Source organism: Talpa occidentalis, unplaced genomic scaffold (assembly GCF_014898055.3).
Source record: "Talpa occidentalis isolate TD23 unplaced genomic scaffold, MPIMG_talOcc4v2.1 talOcc4.10, whole genome shotgun sequence".
In the NCBI taxonomy this organism is placed as follows: domain Eukaryota; kingdom Metazoa; phylum Chordata; class Mammalia; order Eulipotyphla; family Talpidae; genus Talpa; species Talpa occidentalis.
This window is the reverse complement of record NW_023600993.1, coordinates 6114146-6135394: the sequence shown is the minus strand read 5'-3', so window position 1 is coordinate 6135394 and position 21249 is coordinate 6114146. Positions and strand designations below refer to the sequence as shown.

The following is a 21249-nucleotide window of genomic DNA, read 5'->3' as shown; positions in this document are numbered from 1 at the left end:
CAAGGCTTCCACTGCAGACACTTCTCAAAGGAGAGTCTGAGAATGATTTTACTTTCTTCACTCTCCCCGCCCCCTTTCCTGAAGGCTGTGTGTTTTGCTAAGTTCTAAGGAACTGTTTTCATCACTTTGCTTTCTTTTCTGCATTGAAAACAAAGAATTATGTGGGTTGTTTTAATTTCAGCATATAATATAGAGGACGTGTTTTAATCCTAGCAATGTGAATCTCTACTAGATGAAAGAATTTATTTGCCCTAAATAAAATAGAACCTTTTGTTAAAGTTCCTTTTCAATTGTTGCTGTTTTCTGAACCCTTCACATTGCACCCATTTGTTTGTATAGAAGTCTAAAACCACAGCATACTGAAATATATTTAGTAAGTGATCAGAGAAAACTCAGTACTGTCCTTTGTCAGCCAGTATCCATCCTTTTAAACATTTAAGGAATGGCTGTACTCTGCTGAGGAATGTCCCTGCTCTTGGAGATTCTCATTCTCTCTCTCTCTCTCTCTCTCTCTCTCTCTCTCTCTCTCTCTGGGAATGCCTCTCTCCATGTCTCAGCATTTTTTTTTATTATGAAGTATATCATTTATACATAAAAGTACATAAAAATGTGTGGTTTATAGTTTAAAAAAACAAACAAAAACAAAACCAACCAACCTTGTAATCATCACCAGGTCAAGAAGTAGCAAATCATCTCCTTTAAATCTCTCCCCATCAAGATCCCTCCCAACCCCAAGAGGTCATCATGATTATAACTTGCTTTTCTTTGCACCTTTACTATGATGCCTGCAATTCTAAATAAATGAGCTGAGTTTTGTCTGTTTATTTTGGAACCCTAAGCAGTTGGACTTATCCTGTATATCTTATTGTGCCTTGTTTCTGAAGTGTTTCAAAGGAGTGGAAATGTCCTAGGAGGTTATCTTTTCCATGGGAAGCCAGCTTATCTGAAGGTGTGGGAATCTTGGTGGTGGACAGGTGTGGGTGACCAGCCTTCCTTCTCCTGTCTCCACTGCTCTGCTGGTTATTAAATGGGGGTGACTCTTTAGTCTGAACTAGATGTTCTCAGTCACCATGTCATTCACAGTATGGAAAGTTGTGTGTTAGCAAGGTCTACAGTTCGGGAGTGTGCAAAGGGGGGCAGGTCTGGAGATACGTACCTCGCTCGGAGCTACAGCAACGTTGGTTCTGCCGTAATAAGCAATTTGCTTAAAGACTGAGACTTGTTACAAGTCAACTTTGTTGCACTGCCAGATTTTTTGGATGTTAATCCAGGGACTTTTAGATACACAGAAAACGCTGAAATTGTTCCAGTATTCAGACAATGCTGTGCATTGTAGAGGGATGGCTGTTAGAGAGCAACAAAGACCTGGAACAATAGCCAGCATTATGCACCAGCTCAAATTATGAATGAGAAAGCACTGTCCATATGTATCACTCTTGATTTTTATTTTATATCTGCTTTGCAAGAAAATAGTGGCCTGTTAATTCTTCTTGGCTAATAATTTGATTTTAATAGAGTGAATTCCAGAATGTAATGGTTTGGTGCAGATGCGCCCTGCCAAGCAATTTAGCAAAGTTGTTTACACCACCCCACGTCCAGCTGGACAGAGCCTTGGGCTCTTCCTGATAACAGTGGAGGGAGTTGATGAGTACAAGTTTCTGGATGTTTCCCTCTTTGAAAACAAACACATCTTCCATTATATGGCAGCACATTTAAAGTGACAAGGGACGGATTTAAAATTTTATTTGAATGTCAGCAGCTTTTCTGTGTACCCATTTTTCTCCCCTTCTTACCATGCGTGTTCGCTAAACTTTTTTTTTTTTTGATGAGTAACTGACAAACTCTTGGCTGACCCTACAGAGAACCTTTGCTTTATTTCCCTGCTGAAAAGCGTGGACCTCTTGCCAATGCTTGAAATCACCCCCAAGAGTGAATTGGGGTCTTTTAAAAAAGGAATATGTGACAGCCCCTGAATTAGGCTTTAAGTTCTCTGGTGAAAAGGGTACAGGGAGGGAGAGTGGTGGTCATTCTCAGGATAAGACCTCTGTCAAGTCTCCAGGTGCTGTTCTGCTGAATTCAGAACTGGGGACTGTCACCACTGTCTCCAGAGACCATGCTGGGAGCCTCTTCCTGTTAGGGCCCCATAGCCATGTGAGAGGTGAAGATGTCAGGTGTCTGCAGGGGAGAGGTGGAGTGGAGTTCAAAGGCAATAGCAGACATCAAACATTGTTCTTGGTGTCCAGTAATAGTGCAGCACGTGTGAGCTCGCACGTGTGCACGCGCACGCACGCACGCACACACACATAAACACATACACACACACAGAGTTCTTGGTTCTGTATTTTGTCCAACAAAGAGTGGGAGAGGGACTTCTTAGGAGCTGGAAGGATGCTCGTATACTTTATGGAGACATAGCGGAAGCACCGCCTCCTTCGCTTTCCCACCTGCAAGCTCATCTGGCTTCAGCACCATCCTTCTTTTTCTCAGACTCAGTGGAAGGTCAGTTCTTTATTGGTACCTGCAGGTCCCAATCCTTGTGGCCTCAGGGGCTGACCAGTGATCTTCCTCTTTGCTGATTTCCTCTCCTGGTCCTTCCTCTTTATCACATGGTCACTTCCAAGTCTCTCTCAAAGCTGAGACAGAAACAGGCCACCCCAAACCTCAGGTTCTCCTCTTTGAGACTCCTTGCCATCCAAGTTAGTGGAAGAAGAAAGTTTACCTCTATCTCCACTTTCCCCTCAACCCACTTTTCATCTAATTTCTGCTCCTACAGCACCACCAAAATTCAATCATTTTTTAAAAAGATTTATTTATTTATTTGTACGAGAACCAGAGTACAGGCCAGATGCGCGGGAGGGTGAGAGGATTCACCAGAGACAGAGCGGGGAACAGAACAGGCAGACTGACGAAATACACTGCTGAGGGGAGCAGCGGGAGAGACAGGAGAGGTCTGCCGCGCCATGTGGGACCCTCGCTGGCAGGCCAGGATCGAACTGGTCTGCGGACAGCTTCACAGCGCTGCGCTCAACCAGGGGAGGCCCAGCACCACCAAAATTGATCTGGACAAGCTCACCTAGTGGTGTCCTCGGCAGAGGCAGGTCGATGGACGCCATTCAATCCTTTCTGCAGTTGATCTCTTTGTGCCATTCGGTCCTGACCCCTTCCAAATTCATAAAATTCTTACTCTCTTGGCTCAGATACTTATTGAGCACCCTCTCCATCAGGAATAGGGTGCCAGTGAGCAAATGGTGAGCAGCATTGACAGGGACTTTCTAAGTTCCTGATGGAGGGTAGGAGGGCATAGAAGAATGAGGCAGGCTGATAAGTGTTAATAATTAAAAAAAAAACTATGGGGCCTCCCTGGTGCTATCATGGCTGCGGCCTAAGTTCACCCCAGCCAGGGAGCTGACCCACATATGGCACAGCAAACTTCTCCTGTCTCGCTCGCTGCTCCCCTTAGCAGTGTATTTCAGTAGATCCGCCTATTCTGCTCCCCACTCTGTCTCTGGTGAATTCTTTCACCCCACATACCTCTGGTGTACATCCCAGTTCTTGTACACATAAATAAATCAATCTTAAATTTTTTTTTTAAGCTACGATTGCCACTTGAGAACACACCGGAAGAGCATGAGGAAGGACATAGAAGATGACAGACATGTGTAGTAGTGCAGGCAGGAGGTGGTTGTGGCAGCTCGGACGGCGGTGTAGTCTTGCAGGGGAGAGGAATAGTTGGTGCTCAGAGATCTCCAAACAAACAGCGCGGGTCATGGTGAGGGATTGAAGCTGGGGCTGAGGGAGATGACTTTGAGGGTGCCTCCCAGGTTTCCAGCCTGTCCAGGTGGGTGGATGGTGTGCCATGTGCAAAGATGGGAGCAGTGTGCAGAGATGGGGCTCTGGGGCGACAGGGTGAGTTTGGTTTTGGATATATTGAATTTGAAGGATCTTGGGGATTTCAAATAAGAGAGAAAAATTAGCAAGTTAGGTATATGGATCAAGGGCCCAGAGGAGAGACCACTGCTGGAAATACTAGTTTGAGACCTAGAATAGATGAAGTATTGGGCAAGAATGGGCTCCTGGAAACCAAGAATAGAAGAAGTTGAAGAGGTGCTAGAAGCTCTTCTCCTAGTTAGGTCTTGATGCATTTTTTTCTCCCTTCATTACTAAAATAACCCTGGACAGGCCTCCCTGGTGGTGCAAGGGGTTAAGATGCAACCTATGAAGCTATCTGCAGCCACTACAGCACGAGTTTGATCCCCGGCCAGGGAGGTGACCCACATGGCGCAGCAGACCTCTCCTGGCTCTCCCGCTGCTCCCCTCAGCAGTATATTTCAGTCAATATGCCTATTCTGTTCCCCACTCTGTCTCTGGTGAATACTTTCACCACCTCTGCACCTCTGGTCTACACCCCAGCTCTTGTATGCATAAACAAGTAAATCTTTAAAAAAACAAAACAAAACAAAACAAAAAAAACCCTGGACTGACCTCTGCCTCTAATCTTGTTCCCACCAGGCTTTCATCCATATCACAGTGCCTCACCCTCTGTACCTCTGTGGCCTTATCTTACCCATCCCTTCACCCACACCCTGGGGTCCAGATAGCTCAGACTGCTTCCTTTGAGCCTGCCACTGCCTCTCTGAGGGCCTCCCTGCCCTTTCCCTGCCTCCTGTGACCCCCTCCAGTGCAGAGGCTTCTTCTGGAAGAGGACCTTCTCCTCCACCGTCTTGGCAGAACGAAATGTTGTGTTCGTGTTCTCGCGACATACTTATGTCAGAGAATTGACCTCTGCATGTCATGCGCCCCTCTGCTCCCTCACCCCGAGCTCTGGGAGAGCTTGGACCTTCTCTTTAGCTTTTTGTCTTGAGTACCGAGCACTGTGGTGTCTGCCTCTGTGTGAACCTCCCGTGTCTGTATGTTAAAGACCCATTGAAATTGTGTGACTTCACCCAGGGAGACTCAGCCAGCTGGTAACACAAGTGAGTGAGTTAACACATGGGTTCAGAGGAAGGAAAGATAGCTGGGACGTAGGAACACAAAAAGGAAAGGGAAAGGAAGAAAACTCAGGGTGGAGTTTCTGTAGAGGAGCCTTTGAAGTAGGCTTGTTGGTTGGAAATAACCCCTCATACTTGTCTAGTTTTCTAGTTTTCTTGAGTCTGTTCTGTCAAACCAGCTGGTCACTTATGGGAAAATATTTAATACTTGCATGTACCACCGCTGTCTTATATGTGGGGGTGTTCACTGTTAACAGTCAGTAGGAATGCCTGACGTTGGAGCCTTTGTGTCCTAGATAATGAACAGTAAGGAGATAAAGAAGATAATTACAGATTAGGAAAGGGATTATTACTATAAGTTGATGCGATTAGCTGATTTACTGTTTAGAATGGTTGTATCCATACTTAAAAAGTGACATTTATTTTCATACTCCAGAATACTGATTTGAGTAGATTTCATTTCAACCTAATGAGGCACCTAAACGTATATTGAGGACATTTTTAGAAAATCCCCATTGGACTCCTGGAAGTATGGGCTCCAACTTGGTTTATTAATTTTGTCAGCAGTCAGCTGCCTCTGTCCACTATGCTTGCCTGTTACTTTGGAAATCAGCATGTGGTATAGTATTATCAACTTTCTTAAAAAGTCAGATGGTTTAGTGCCTCCCTGGTGGTGCAGGGGGTTAAGACGCAACCTGTGAAGCAATCCGCAGCCACTGCAGCACGAGTTCGATCCCCCGGCCGGCCACGGAGCAACCCACATGCCTTAGCAGACCTCTCCTGTCTCACCCACTGCTCCCCTCAGCAGTGTGTTTCAGTCAGTCTGCCTGTTCTGTACCCCACTCTGTCTCTGGTGAATCCTCTTACCCATTGCACCTCTGGCCTGTACCCCAGCTCTTGTATGTATAAATAAATAAATCTTTACTTTTATTTATTTATTTATTTGTTTGTTTTGTTTGTTTGTTTGTTTTGTTTATACATGCACTGGGTACAGTCAGAAGCACAGGAGGGTGAGAGAATTCACCAGAGCCAGATCGGGGAGCAGAGCAGGCAGAAGGACCGAAGTACACTGCTGAGGGGAGCAGCGGGCGGCAGGAGAGGTCTGCGCGCCATGTGGGACCCTCCTCCGGTGGCCGGGGAGCAGCCAGGGATCGAACTGGCACCGCAGAGGCTGCGGGCAGCTTCGCAACCCAGCGCTCAACCGCTGCGCCACCGGGGAGGCCCAATAAATAAATCTTTTAAAAAAAAAAAAACAAAAAAAAAAGAAAGATGGTTTATTTAGGTCCTGATAAGAATAAAATATATGTGGAATTTTAAAATTCAGTGAATTTTTTTTTAATATTCCCTTGAACAGGGGCTATTCTACAGCACCCCGGGGTGGGGGGTGCTGTATTCTGAGCTTTGATTTCGTGGTAACAGTATTGGGATCAAGACGGGAGCTAGAGAAAATGTCAATGCTGGGCTCAATATGGATAATGGACTGGGTGTTCTGCCTGTTTGGTTTTCTTTTCTCCTTTTGTTGTTAGGACATAGTTAATTATGGTGAAATCACAGGGCATGGCTTCATGGATTTTCCCCCATGTTTATACCTTTTGTAACTACCACCCAGTTAAACTACAAAACATTTTCATCACCCCAGAAAGTTCCTTAATTCTTCATTGCCAGTAATTACGTAGCCCCCAGAGATAACTGCTCTTTTTAAAACCGAGCAAACCTGGGAAAGGGGATGACCCAGTTAGTCTCCTGCATGCTTCCCAGCAAAGGATCTGACTCTGAAGCAGACGCACAGGGAGAAACAAGAGAGCAGCCTGCAGCCGGATGCAGCCTTTCCTCTTTCACATAGTGTCTCTGGTTCAGAGACTGGAGTCCAAGCAGTAGCCGGTTGACTGGGATAGCACATGGTGCAATGGAGGAAGCAGGAACTGCAGATACAAGAGGATAGCTGGCCTGCCCAGCAAGGTAAATCCTGATGACTGCTTGGAAAAGGGGCCCAGTCCAGCAGTGAGAAGCAGAACACTGAGACTGGACTCATGGTGGAGAGCAGCAGCCACTCAGAGGCAGAGTGCCAGGGCCAGAGGTGTGCCCCTAGAGCTTGAAGGGGTAGGTCGCCAATCAGAAGTGACCAGAGCACAGGGACTGGAGATCTAGTTTCCTCTGTCCAGCAGGAGACAGGCCTGCTGTGTTCCGGCCCTTTTAAAGTCTTCATGGCTATTCAGCTCCTTCCCTTGCTCCCAACAGCCTCCGTTCAGGAAGTTGGGAAGGTTTGGAATCTGGTACCTCCACCTTCCACCTTCGAGAGCCTTTCACCACCTTGGAGGTTGTTAGTCCCAACTGTCATCGGGTCCCCAGAATGGGTCCGAGTGTCCAAGAAGGCGGTGGGGCTGGTCACTGCACTGATGTGGGCAGTGGCTCACAGCGTCTGTCTCCTGGTCGTCGTTGTCGTGTCTCAGCTGCTGCTCCCTCCTAACCTGTGTGGACACTGTACTGTTTTCTAGTTTGCGACTGTTATGAATAAAGATTCTCTCAATGTTGTTTACTGTGGTAAAAATATGCACACATAAAACTTATTATTTTAGCCATTTTTAGGTGTACAATTCAGTAGTATTAGGTACTTTTGCTCTGTGGTGTAGCCATTTCTGTGGAAGCCTCTTAGTGGGCATATGTGCTGTGTCTCTGGGATTTAAAGTAACGTGTGGCCTCTGGGTCTTTTTTAGAAACTACCCCACTGTTTTCCAAAGTGGTTGTACCATCTTACTTTCCAGCAGAGGTGTGTAAAATTCCAGGAATTCCATGTCCTTACCACCCCTTGGTGCTGCCAGTCTTTTCGCTTTTAACTCTTGGGAGGGCGGGCGGCTTATGGATAATGTTAAGGTGTTTTTAATTGTTTGCTTTAATTCAGCACTTACTGGGATTCCTGGCATGGCACTGCTGGTTGGTACTATGTACAGAAAGACACATTCTCTACTTTCCATGAGTCAATTGTCTTAAGTTAGAGGATGGCAAATGTGTGTTTCTTGTCTGATTTTAGGACAGAGGTGGTGGTTTTGGTATCGTCAGAGGAGCGGTTGTTTTTCCAAATGGTAACTCCAAGCCATGGAAACCAGCAGGCAGCCAGATTGAGGGGTGTGAGCCAATACCAGCGTGGCACAGGAGTCTTTTTTGGGAACACTTTCCTTGAGTATAGCGTTGCCTTCTTTCATTTCTTATTTGGTGATGAGTCATTCAACCACTGGGCTGTTATAATAAAGCTCAGGGAGCTGCAGCTCTCCCGGTTTGCCCTCCACTCCTCTGTAGGTCCTTAAAGGTCCCCTGATTTAAAATGTCCTTCCTGCCCCTTTCCACCCCTGTGCCTTTTAGGGTGTCGCCCAGCCTGCCTGTAGGAAGCCTTCCCTGAAACTCTCGAGGCTGGGGTTGCACTGTCACCCTCCACCCACGGTGCCAAGCAAGGTGCCCGGGCCTCTTTCTTTTGCTGTGCGTTTATGACCGCTTTTGAATTGCCATAGAGTTTACAGTTAATAATACTCATATGGCGGTTGATATCACTCTGTACTTTGTTATCTTGAATTTAAAGTATGACAATAAAAGCAAACAAATGTAACTACTTGCACATCTAAGTGAGTGAGGGTCATTGCTTCATGCTTGTCTTCATGGTCATTGCCTCGGAGTAGGACGCAGGTACAAGAGGGCAGCTGCGGTGAGGTTGCCCTCAGCACGTTGCTGGTTTTCTCTAAGTTGCCTTCAAGGCCTGAGAGACATTCCGCTGAATATTTTATACAGTGGCTAGTAACACTACACACGCACACGCACACATGCAAACGCGCACGCGCACATGTGTGTGTTAGACACTTGAAGGGCACCTGATGTTTGTGTTCTTTGCCAGACAGGGTTCTTTCTGTAAGTTTGCCTAGATGATGAGCTGGTTTTCCCTCTGTCATTTTAAAGTCAGCTCTACAAGTGGGACTGGGAAATGTGTCTTATCTAATCAGTGGCAATTTCCTTGAGGATAAGCAGGTTCAGGTCATCCTAGAGTGACTACTTTGGAAATGGCAGTGCTCACTGCATAGAAGATAAGTTCAGTTTCATGTGCACACGTGTGTGTACATGGATGGATGTGCTGTGTGTGTCACATGAGACCACATTTAGGTGTAAGTCATCCCATCCCGGCACGCCTCACTGGGAGTTGGGCAGGCACTGAGTACCTGTGGGTGTTTGATGTCATCTGGCCTTATTTCAGGGGGCCGAAGGGGTTTGGCTGTTACACTAGGAAGTCTGACTGACTCTTCTGCTGTCCTTACTCATTGCATCTCGCGGAGCACTGGCTGTTGGTAAAACTTGCTCTCGAGTAATTTATACTTTAGATGGGGTGGTTTTATGTGTATGTGTGCATAACTGCATATGCACATTCATGTCTATGTGAGTGTTGTAGACACATGTACATGTATGTGCACATGTATTTCGGTGAAATGGGATTTTGAAATTTAAGATCTCTAATTTCACGAGTGTAGATATCTATGTGCATTAGAAATTTTATGTTGTATGGAAATACATATATATGTAAATTTAAAATATCTAGATAGATAGGTGTATGATAAAAAGTGAGGTGGGCAGGCCGGCAGATAGTTCTGGTGTTTTCAGACTTGTACATTCCAACGCTTTATTTTATTTTATTTTATTTTATTTTATTTTTAATAGAGGCATGTTTTATTTATTTATTTGTTTGTTTGTTTGTTTGTTTTGTTTATACATGCACTGGGTACAGTCAGAAGCACGGGAGGGTGAGAGAATTCACCAGAGCGGGGAGCAGAGCAGGCAGAAGGACCGAAGTACACTGCTGAGGGGAGCAGCGGGCGGCAGGAGAGGTCTGCGCGCCATGTGGGACCCTCCTCCGGTGGCCGGGGAGCAGCCAGGGATTGAACCGGTGCCGCAGAGGCCGCGGGCAGCTTCGCAAGCCAGCGCTCAACCGCTGCGCCACCGGGGAGGCCCCATTCCAAGGCTTTAGATGCCAATGTCATCCAACCTAAGCCACATCGGATTACAAACTGCGTGTTCTATGGTTTTGCCCTCTGTTGTCATGGGTCAGATCAGGTAAATCATCAGGTGCTGGCTCTCCTCCCCCGGGCCTGCTCTACTGCTTCTAACATGCTGTCCACCAGACACCACGCCTGACACACCTGAACAGCAGTGTGTAAACTCCCGGAACCAAAGAAATGTCCTCTCGCTCTTTTCAGTGTTTGAAGAGAGAAACCTGGAGAAGTGAGCAGGTGATTCAACAGAAAACCCAGGGAAGTGTGCACATTACAGGTAGCAGTTGGTGCACCCATTTTCCATGGGGGGCAACTGAGGCACCAGGGGTGGTCCCTCAGCTTGAGTTCTGGCCTCTAAAGAGGTGAATATTAAAAAAAAATCAGGAAACTGTATCATTGTTGGACAGCAGAGGAGCCCTCTCCTAAAGGGGTCGGCCATCTGTCTCACACATGCTGTTGGCTGGAGGTAACTAGTCTCGCTCATTGAACCAGGTTTTTCAGGCATTTCCTGAAGCCTTGAGCGTGGTGAAACAGTTGTCACTGGCCCCTGCTGTGATACCACAACAGCGTCACTCCTAAAATACCCGTAGGCTGCTGGAAGCATTTCACTGCTTGATTACAGTGGTGGCTAGTCATAGTATTGATTGGTTTTAAAAGTGGAAGAGACACCCGCGAACACTCATGCATCACCCACTCCCCAGGGGCATGTTAGAATTTCAGACCTTGAGAGTCCCCAGACGACAATTTTTCATTAGGACTAGGGTCCTAGTGCCTCAGGTGATTCTGTGATACTTGGCTCAGGGACCATCCTTTGAGAAGCATTGTGCTAAGTAGTGGATAGGAGCGATGGCTAAATACAGAGCACTGGGAAAATTTCCACAGACTGATGGAAGTAAACTGCTTTAAATAGGAGGTTGGTAGAGCCTGTAAATAAATTATGATCACAGTTAACTAAAAGTTAGCTCAGTCCCAAGTTTCCAGGAATACATTGGCACATGGAGTCAGCTGTATGTGGTGTTTCTCAGCGTTGCCATCAGCAATTTATAGACAATCCTGAGGTAAAGAATATAATTTCTTTTTACTATACAACACTATTCTTAACTTTTTACTAAAATAAGGTCCATGTTGTGCTGTCTTCTGTCCCTTCCAACAAGTGCCTGGAGCATGGTGTTGCCCCAGTAGGTGGCCTGCTGTCTCAGGAAGGGACCTCGGTGAGGGGTGGGCTAGTGTAGGAAGCTAGTGTGGGCTTGGGCGCGCGGGAGGTGACACCATCCCCTGTGTCTGGGCCGTCCCCTCTGTGCTTCCAGCCGTGCTTGACCTCCATGATAGATTTGATGTGAGCATCCTCAGTGGGCACTCACCCACCCCTGGACAGAAAGGTTGGACCCATTAGCCATTCAAGGTATGTGCTGACCTACAAAGTGCTTCAGTAAGTGGGTCAGCCCAAGTCCACACAGCCCTGAATGAGCTCAGGAAGAAAATGCCAGTGCCCTTCAGACGTCAGTTCTTAGCACAGCAGATGGAAGCCTCTCAATTACATGCGCTCCCATCTGTCTCTGATTGGACTGGGCTTGTGCCATCGTGCCCTGTGGAATAACTGATTCTGCCATCCCTGCAAAGCATGGTCGAAGTGAGATTGACAAAGAGCTAGAGCCTAAAGGTTAATGGCACAGGGAGAACAGGGAGCCTGGAGGCTGAATTGCAAACTAGAAATACCAGCGGTTGCAAACCATCCTTCTCATTGGCTAGAAGTTCACATCAGCTAGTAGACCCCACATTAAAGTGTGTCATCTGTGCGTTACTTTTTCATTAGTCTCATTCCCATTGACCTTGTGTCAAGGCTAAAACAATTTAGGAGCATTCTTTGCACAGGAGCAGTTTCAACAATCATTGTCATCATGCATTTAAAGAAAATAGGTCGACAAAGCACATGTAGCTCTGCGATATAGTAATAGTGTGGCATTGTATTTGTTTTTAGATGGATTGAATTTCAGAGCTGCCAGAGAGTCTGTGGTAAACTTCACTGTTACTGATTATCCAGGAGTGTGCTCTCCGGGGATATGTGGTGGGTGGGCATGTTGGGATGACTGGCACCCCTCGTTCCATGTGGGCTGGCTAAGAATCAGGATGGAAAGACCGTGGCATTTAGAAGTGCTCTTGGTGTCACATCCCCATGTGTCGTCAAAAGGTGATGGTCAGATTTTGTGTTACCGTCTTTGGTTCCTAAGTCTGAAGGCAGAGTTAGCTGTAGTACTAGAGTGAAGGGGCAACCCATGAAATGGGAGAACGTTCTTGTAAATCATTTATCTGCTAAGGGACTTGTGTCCAGAATATATGAAGAACTCTTATACCGCAACAGTATTGATAACCCAGTGGGCAAAAGACTGGAATAGACATTTCTGTGAAGAGAATATATGACTGATCAACAAGCTCATGAAAAGGTGCCCAACATCATTAGTGGTTAGGAAAATGCACATTAAAACCTATAGTGAGATACAACCTCATACCTGCTAAAATTAAAAAGACAGTAATGCATGTTGGTAAGTGGGTAGGGAAACTGGAATCCTCATGGACTGGGGAGATATAAGATGGTGCAGCCCCTTCAGAAAATGGTCTGGCAATTTCTCGAGATGTCGAACAGTCTGTGGAAGCAGAAGGTGGGTCCATGGTGGCCAGAGGCTGGAGGAAGGGGTGTGATGTGGGGGTGAGCAGGGGAATGTGAGTTTCTTTTGGGGACGATGAAATACTCAACAGTAAGCTGTGCTGGTGCTGTGTAACCCTGTGCACATGCTAGAACACGGGGAGCTAGTCATTTGACATGGGTGGACGGTGTGTGCATGAAGAATATCTCAGTAAAGCTATTGTGACATTCAGTGATGGTGTTACCGTGTTTCATTCTTTTGATTCTTAGCAAAGGTCTACATATATTCATTCATTTGCCTGAAAATACTTAGCAAGTGTTATTAGCTCCACAGTGAACCTTTCCCATGGTGCCTGCAGGCCTTCCAGAGAGCGTCTGAGCCTGGGCTGTGTCCAGTGCTGGGGTATCTTTGGACACAGAGCTCTTCTCAAAGACCCCACAGTCCTGTGTTACGGTTTCTTTACAGTCAGGATAAGCTGTCTTCCAAGAAACAAATTGGCATCCTGCATTGTGTGAATTAAAGTAATCTTTACATAAGTTGTGTTGTAAAGGGGGTTGGGAGCTGGGACTTGGGGATCAGGAGAGAAGGGATGGAATTCTAGGTGCCGGCAACCAACCAGCAAGTGCCAATGTGCAGGTGACTGTGTGGGCATGCCGCCACGTGGCTCTGCAGTGTGTATGTGGCTAGGGCTCGCCCTGCAGAGTAAGTCCATTCTCTTCTCCAGCGGGCCGAGAGAAGCTGCTGCAGCACTCCACAAAGGAGAGCTTGGGTGTGGCATGCTAAGTTTTCTTTAATAAGAGTGTATTTGAGGGGGCCTCCGCAGGCCAAAGCCCAGACTGTCTCCGGCCCGCCAGTTTATGGGTCCTGCTTCTCTCTGCCCTTGGCCACCTCCTGCTCATCCGCCCCTGCCCGCCTCTGCCCTGCGTGCACCAGTGGTGCCGTGCTTGCCCCCAGGCCTGCTCCACCTGCAGGAGTTGTCCACCAGCAAGCTCTTGCTTATCCTTCAGGACTCGGAGTGCACATGATCTGCTCCTGAAGCCTCTCTGGAATGTGTGTGACTTCATGGAGGTTAGTCACTGTTGGACTCCATTTCTTCCTCTGTGAGATGGTAATAGTACCTGCTTCACAGGTAATCAGGAGGATGGAATGAAACCGGGTATGTAAAGCTTTCAGAACATCTTGCAGCGTGAGCTAAATGCTCCTGAGTGTCGCCTGTCTTGCTGATTATCAGTTTCAGGCAGAGCGGGTGGCTCTGTGCCCTCTGCATCCTTTGCATGCTCATGTACTTCCACTGCTAACAGTAAACTGCAGGGGAGAAGAACCCCCGTGAGTTCCATTAAAAGTCTCCAGTGTGGCTAGGACTATATAGATAAGGTTGTTCTATATTTAAAGGGGGAGATAGAGGGTACACGTTCACCCCCTTTTTATAGACATTCCAGGTAATCTAGTTTATGATGGAGATTAGACTAAATGACTTAAGGGCCCCTTATAATGTAAAATCTTTACTGCCTAAAGGAGCTTCTGTCTGCCAGGTCCTGTGTAGGGAAGGAGGGTGGGGCGGGGTGGGGTTGGGGTATGGGGTGGGGTTGGGGTGTGGGATGGGATGAGGGACGATTGTGGGAGCATAAAGGGACTTGATCTTCCTGCTCCTCCTCCTGACCCTGTGGTGGCTCTGGACAACTCCTCCCCCCCACCCCTGTGTAAGTCTGGGGGGCTGTGCACCCTCACACTAAGTATCCTGCTTTAATCTTGTTGGGGGGGGGTACTTAATGCTACAGCCAGGAGCTCTCAGAGTTAAGCTTTAGATCATCACACACCTAAGGGCACAGGAAAGCTCTGTTGGACATGATTGTTCAGGCTTTCAGAGAGGCCAGCGTCTTTTGCAGCCCTGAGCCTCGATACATTTTTTTTTTTTAAGATTTATTTATTTTTGTACAAGAACCGGGGTACAGGCCAGATGCGCGGGAGGGTGAGAAGATTCACCAGAGACAGAGCGGGGAACAGAACAGGCAGACTGATGAAATACACTGCTGAGGGGAGCAGCGGGCGAGACAGGTGAGGTCTGCCATGCCGTGTGGGAATCTCCCCTGCCAGCCGGGATCGAACCCTTGCTGCAGAGGCTGTGGACTGCTTCACAGTGCGGTGCTCAACCACCTGCGCCACCAGGGGAGGCCCCTCGTTACATTTTTAATGTTCAGTTCTGCAAGTGCGGAAACGATGCAGCCACTTTATATTTGGGGGTAACCGTGCCTCCTTGCCTCCAGGAGGAAAGTGTTTGCATTGGTGTTTGTCCTGGCATTTCTGTGTATAATACACAGCCCCTCGGAGCTGGGGTGTTGTGGGTCCCTGCTCAGCTGTACCTTTGAAGTGGAGGGCAAACCTTTCATCTCTCATCATTTTCACTTCCTGACAGCCTGGCCTTTGATCAGCTCAATTTTCCTCTTTCTTTCTGTTCTCATGGGGAGGCCTTCGAGGTTAGGAGAGACCTGAAGTGGCCCTGGAAGGCTGGGCTTTCCGAGCACAATGCTTGTTTGACCTTCATATCTTAAGTCAATACACCAGAGGGAGGCAGCCCTTCCTGGCCTCTCACTGATAACATTTGCTCACTGGATAATGTAAACTTAGGAAGAGGTGGGAGTGGGGAGGCTGGAGAGAAGCAGAAGTAAGATGGAAGCAGCACCCCTTCTCCCCTGTACTCTAAGTTGTTTAATTTGGGGAAAATCCCGTCCCTTTCACACCTGGCAAACCACATCACATCCCAGGGACTGTGTTTTAGAAACACAGGGACTTGTCCATGTTCAGTGCAATGTTTTCAGATTAAGGTTTACAACTTTGTAGTTTATTATTTAACAGTCTCCTTGCTTGGAACTTGGTGAAAGGATAGAAAACGTTCTCCTTGATTGGGTCCGATTTTGGGGTAAGAATCTTGAGATTTCCAAAATCTGGGGGCTGCTAACTCTGCAGCAGAAGGGGCCAGGTCTATGTTGTTTTTGGTTGTGCTGCCCATAGTCACTCTATGACCGTGTATTTTTGTTTTTATTTTTTTATGTTTTATGTTTTCTTAACATGAAGTAAAAATACAGCTTGATACTACATTTTCATACACATACGAGTTTAATTATTTGCCTCTCCAGTAAATACTTAAATACTCTTTCAAGCCAGTCAGTATATTTTAGACTTCATTTCCAATAGTCTCTTAGTCTTCATTGGGGAATACAAACATCTTTTAATAATAGCTTATGTAAGCTGCAATTATTGAGTAAAGTTCGTCCATAAAATCTCTCCAAGATTTACTGCATACTCTGACAAAACCAACATAGCCGCCTGTTGTATTAGCTTGACACCAATTTAACGAAGCTGTGGAGTTAGGATATTTTAGAATGGGTTATTTTCACATAAGCCAGATTCGTGAGTCCCTCTGTAACCATGATTCAGATTTTTCCTTCTGGAAGCATGCATTGTTGTTAGAGATGCTTGATATTTATTCTTCATTCCTGGTATGTTAGTCAGGAAGTAACTATTGAATGAATGTCGATTAGTGGTAGATCCCGGGGAGCTCCTGCTGCAATCCCTGCACACGCAGAGGACACCTGTGGTATTTGAGGAAAACGAAGGTTGGTGTGCTGAACTTCTTGCCAACAATGAAAATAATTTTATTAGACTATTTAAAATGTCCAGTGACAGTAACGAAAATGTGAGTATGGAAGGTTGGCCAGACTTCTGTTGGATCAGCCTGTGGGAGTGACACAGGAGTTGCTCTGTTAGCTCCATCTTCTTTTCCCCTTACTCAGTCAGCTAGGAAAAGTGCAGCTTTTTCCATTCATATAGTTTCTCATTTTATGAAGAAGAAAAGATCAGCAATGAATGTGGAAAGAATTAGTGGGAAGAAGAGGAGGATGGGCTGTTTTGAAAGTCAGGCAAGCGCCCGCTGAAATACCTCTGTGGTCCTCTGGTCATCCCTCCAGTCCTGTGGGCCGCGCCCTGCCCAGCCCTGTGCAGCACTGCCGGCCCCAGTTCAGCTGTGTCCACCAGGCATCCCTGGGCTGCAGCTGTTTGCCCGCCCCTCCCTGAGCAGGAGGGTGTCCTGGTGTCTGTGTCCACACGTGTGGTGGCCTGGCTCTTCATGGGAACCCTCTGGCCTGCTGCAGGCCCTATAACCTCTGACTGTCGTCCATTAGCCTTCAGGATGCTGGACGCTGGCCCTTTGTGCAGTTGGGTAGATCTCGCACACACCAGATTGCTTTTGCTGGGTCCTTGCTCCTGCAGCGTCCCCACCTGGGATGTCCACGCCCATCCACCCCCCACCTCCCCGTATCCCCATTCCGTGGCTGTTCAAACTGTACTCCTGACTCTTAGAGCTAGAATCAATACTATCCTCTATAAAATATCCACTGCGTGCCCTTTTTAAAATGTAATGCATTTATTTTTATCTTCAAAATAGTATTTCAAGTCTTAATTTTAATTTCTAGTGGTAATTATTGGCAGATAAAACCTTCGTAAACAACAGCTCTTTGTGGTTGATGATTTTTTCCCCTGGTAACAGCTTTATTGAGATATAATTGACACATAATACAATTTTCCCATTAAAAAGGCATCTTTACTTTGGCTTTGGCTGTGTTGTTTACAGTCACACAGCCCCGCGGCTCATCCCTCATAAAGCTAAAGGCCTGTAGACCGGATCTGACGTCTGTGTGTTTTCCTGGTCCCGGGCATAGAACTGCAGCATCCCAGGCACTCAGATGCTTTTGGATGAACCACATCCCCTCTTTTTTTCCCATCAGTCCTAAATCCCATACCTCTTTTAGGTGGGACTAGTTTTAAGCATCAGAAATTAGCCTTTAAGGTAAGGGCTCTGTGTGTCAGTCTTGGGTGATTTGCCAAGGATGCGCATCCTGCCTGACTGCCGTTTTGGGGTGACAACCCTCCCAGGAATAGGGCATGACAGAGGCTTTCAGAGCATTTGCCCCTGATCCCTCGTTTTGGAAGTGGCCTGATGCATGAACACCTTTGTCAGTGTGTCTGTCCATAGCACTGCATTTGGGTGATGTGACAGAGCCAAGTACACGCAGAAGGCAGGATGGCATTTAAGGTGGTGAGGGCCAAGGACCTTGTACTTGCCAGGGGACCACTGGATGGAGGAGGGAGCACCTGCACCTGGCTCAGACCTGCCCGCAAGGGGCGCTTCACAGCCTGGAAGAAGAGCAGGGCCCATGTGAGTGAGCGAGGTGCAGGGTCTGGGTGGTGGTCTTCAGGTGGGACAGCTAGGGCAGCCTGGCAGTCCAGGCTGCAGGCTGAGAAGTGGGGCTGCCTGCCAGCTCTGGCCTACCAGGCCCATCACCTCTTCTCATGGGGGGAAGCTGGTGACTATGTTGGAAGACTTTCTGCCACTGTGTGGGATGACGTTGCAGAAGTGTTGAGAGCATGAGGTTAGTGCCAGGAGCTTTTAGTTAGTGCTTGAACTACACAGGTCACTCATTAATAAATATTCATTGAGCACCTGCTGTGTTCCAGGAAGAGTAGAAGCCAGTCTCTGACGTACTGGATGTTTCCTTATGTATTTTTTCATTGTCATGTATATGGAAACATTGAGTCCTTACTCAGACTTGTGCAGATTTGTAATCATGGTTTTTTTTTTTTTTTTTTAAGATTTATTTATGCATACAAGAGCTGGGGTACAGGCCAGAGGTGTGTATGTGTGAGGGGTGGGTGTGAGAGGATTCACTGGAGATAGAGCGGGGAGCATCCAGCTTGGCGCCAGTGTCTCATATCCCAGATGAGCAAGAGCTTGAGTGACAATGGCAAGAGGCTCCCTCCATATCATCACTGTGAAGAGGAACAGGTTACTTGATGATAGAACCATCTGTGGGCCCCACCTTATCCTAGTAACCCAGCTCAGCGCCACCAGCAGGGGTAGCCCTGGCCCCAGTCAGCACCTGCCTGCATGTGTGTGGAGCACCCCCCGGGCCCCCATGGACGTGATGGAACCCCCAGACACTGCATGGTGGCTGGGTGGTGTGGATTACTGAAAAACATCCTTGTCATGAAAGAGGAGAAAAGATAGACAAGCTGCATCAGACAGAAGAGAGTAAAGAGCCGTGACCCACACTGGGAGAGTGTGAGTCCTCCTACTGCTCCCCTCCCCGGAGAGGCCATCCAGCTGGGAACATTTGATGACCGACCAGATCTTAATGTCAGCTTGAACCTTGCTGGGTGTGATGCTGCAGTGGCGATGAGGAGGAGGGGAGGGCTTTGCTCTTGGAAGACAGTCATTAATGAGGTATGGGGGGGGGTGAGTGATCTATAAGGTGCTTTAGGGGAAACTGGATCCAGTAACTCAACCAAATACTTCTAGTAGGTGGAGCTGGGGGCGACAATGGGATTTCATTGTTCAACTTTTTGAAGGCTTTACATTTTTTTCCTTTTTTTTTTTTTAAGATCTATTTATTTATACAAGCACTGGGTACAGTCAGAAGCAGGGGAGGGTGAGAGAATTCACCAGAGCCAGAGTGGGGAGCAGAACAGGCAAACTGACCGAAGTACACTGCTGAGGGGAGCAGCGGGTGCGGCAGGAGAGGTCTGCGCGCCATGTGGGACCCTCCCCGGCGGCCGGGGATCAAACCGGTGCTGCAGAGGCTGCGGGCAGCTTCGCAGCCCAGCGCTCAACCGCTGCACCACCGGGGAGGCCCAAAGCTTTACATTTTTTTTTTTTAACTTGGAAATTATTAATTTACTTGGGCACTGGACTCTTTCAAGGACAAGGGGCTGCTCCCTTCTCTGGTCCTCATGGCTATAGGCACTTGGTTTGTCGCGGGTCCGAGCCGTGGATTCCACTGTCACCTTGTGGTGATTCTGGAGTCTTTGAACTTAGTGTCTCATTTAAACCCTTGGGACAGTCAGTCTGTGGTTTCTGAGCCTGGCATGTTCAGCAGCAGCAGGCAATGCAGAGTGGACGTGTCTCAGCCCACGGCTGCCCCGTGGGGTGTGGGGCTGGCGCAGAGCCAGAGGGTCCGTGTGTGGCGCCCCCAGGACAAGCCTGACTGGGAGCAGCTCCCTATACACCCCACCCCCACCCTGTGTGCCAGGTGGGAATCGGTTCCTTGTCTCAATTCTCAGGGTCTGACTAGAACTTGTTGCCAAGAATGAGGTGCCCGTTTATCTTTTGAGAGACAGTGGCCAACGTGGTGGAATTGCTCAAGAATCCGCTGTTTGTGAGTTGGAGGCAGGCGGACTCAGGTGTCCCTTTCAGGACCCGGCCACGCAGCCCTGCCCAGCTGGACAGTGTCCTGGGGCGGGGTGGCAGCACACCTTTGGGGTGGGTTTTGACAGTGGAGATGAACGCGAGATGCCAGAGGAACGTGGGATGTGTGTTGCTGGGGAGGAGGGCCTGGTGCCTGAAGCCCTGTGAGGTGCCAGGGCCTGTGCTGGGGCTCACGCTCAGCCTCCCACATGGACACGGTCACAGGTAGCTGCCCCAGGCCCCTGCTCGCTCCTGGCACTTACCTGTGCTGTACCCTGACTTCTGGCGGGGTGGTGGATGCGTGCTTGTGCTGTTTGGCGCGAGGAGAGGAACTCGGCAACTCACAAAGGTGGCTTCTGGAGAAGTCTCGTTCAGCAGCATGTGGTAAAAGGCCTGTTGGGGGCAGGAAACTTCAGTTTTCAGTGACTCTTACAAAAATCCCTCAAGGGAGATGAACAAATAGACATCAGCACAGGTGAGGCGAGCACACCTTTGCCAAAAGATCACACCTTTTTCCTCAGCCCCAAGCCCAGTTCCCACCTGTTTCTCTGTGCTGGGCTGGTCAGGTCAGGCACAGAGAAGCTGGTGGGTGCTCCCTGCCTCTCGGGCCAAGGAAACTTCTAGGAGGCAGACTCTGATGAGCCCATCTAGGGCTTCCCGCTCCGGGACAGCGGAGGAAGCAGAGTTGGGTTTTCCAGTTTCTCCTGTGCTCCCCAAATTACTTCCCCTCCCCAACTACGAAGCGGCCTATGATAGACTCTAGACTGAACCCTGCCTGCCAGGACCCTGACATCAGCCCAGTCTTGCCCCCCAGCACCCCTTCAATCCAGCTTGCAGACTCCAGCAGTCACCTTGGTTGTCCAGCCTGTGCGCCCCAGAGGGCTAAGGGAAGAGCGCTTGGGGTAATTTTTTTTTTTTTTTTTACTCATTTGCAGTTTCATTCCTCTATTTCACGGCAAGGAGAGCCCCTCGGGAGGCAGCCCCACTGCTGGCAAGGGGAGAGCAGCCCTTCTCTGTGCCTTCTGCCATGGGCACGTGGGCCTGGCCTGGGCAAGCCGGCACCATCGGCAGACGCCCTGCTGGCATGCCGCTCCTCCTTGTCAACAGGGTTGTGTTGGAGAGCCAGATGCAGGCAAGCATGGAGGGGTCGCTCCAGGCTTCAGGGCCTGCGCCCAGGAGGATGGCCTGTAGACTCGCACAGAGCCTCTTGTGCTCCTTTATCTCTTTGGGGTTCTCCAGTTGTGTGTTAGAGTTGGGGCCTTAGAGGGGACCGTGTAGGACATGAGAGACCTGTGCCGACCTGGTGATGTCCCTCAGCCCAGCCTGTCTGCCCTCCGATCAGAGAAAGCACCGGGTAT

At 48.3% G+C, this 21249-nt stretch overlaps 1 protein-coding gene across 4 annotated transcripts in view; it reads left to right on the top strand.

Moving 5' to 3' along the window:
- VGLL4 (vestigial like family member 4) overlaps positions 1 to 21249 on the top strand; it is a 115897-nt gene that overhangs the window by 61873 nt on the left and 32775 nt on the right. The window lies entirely within an intron of this gene.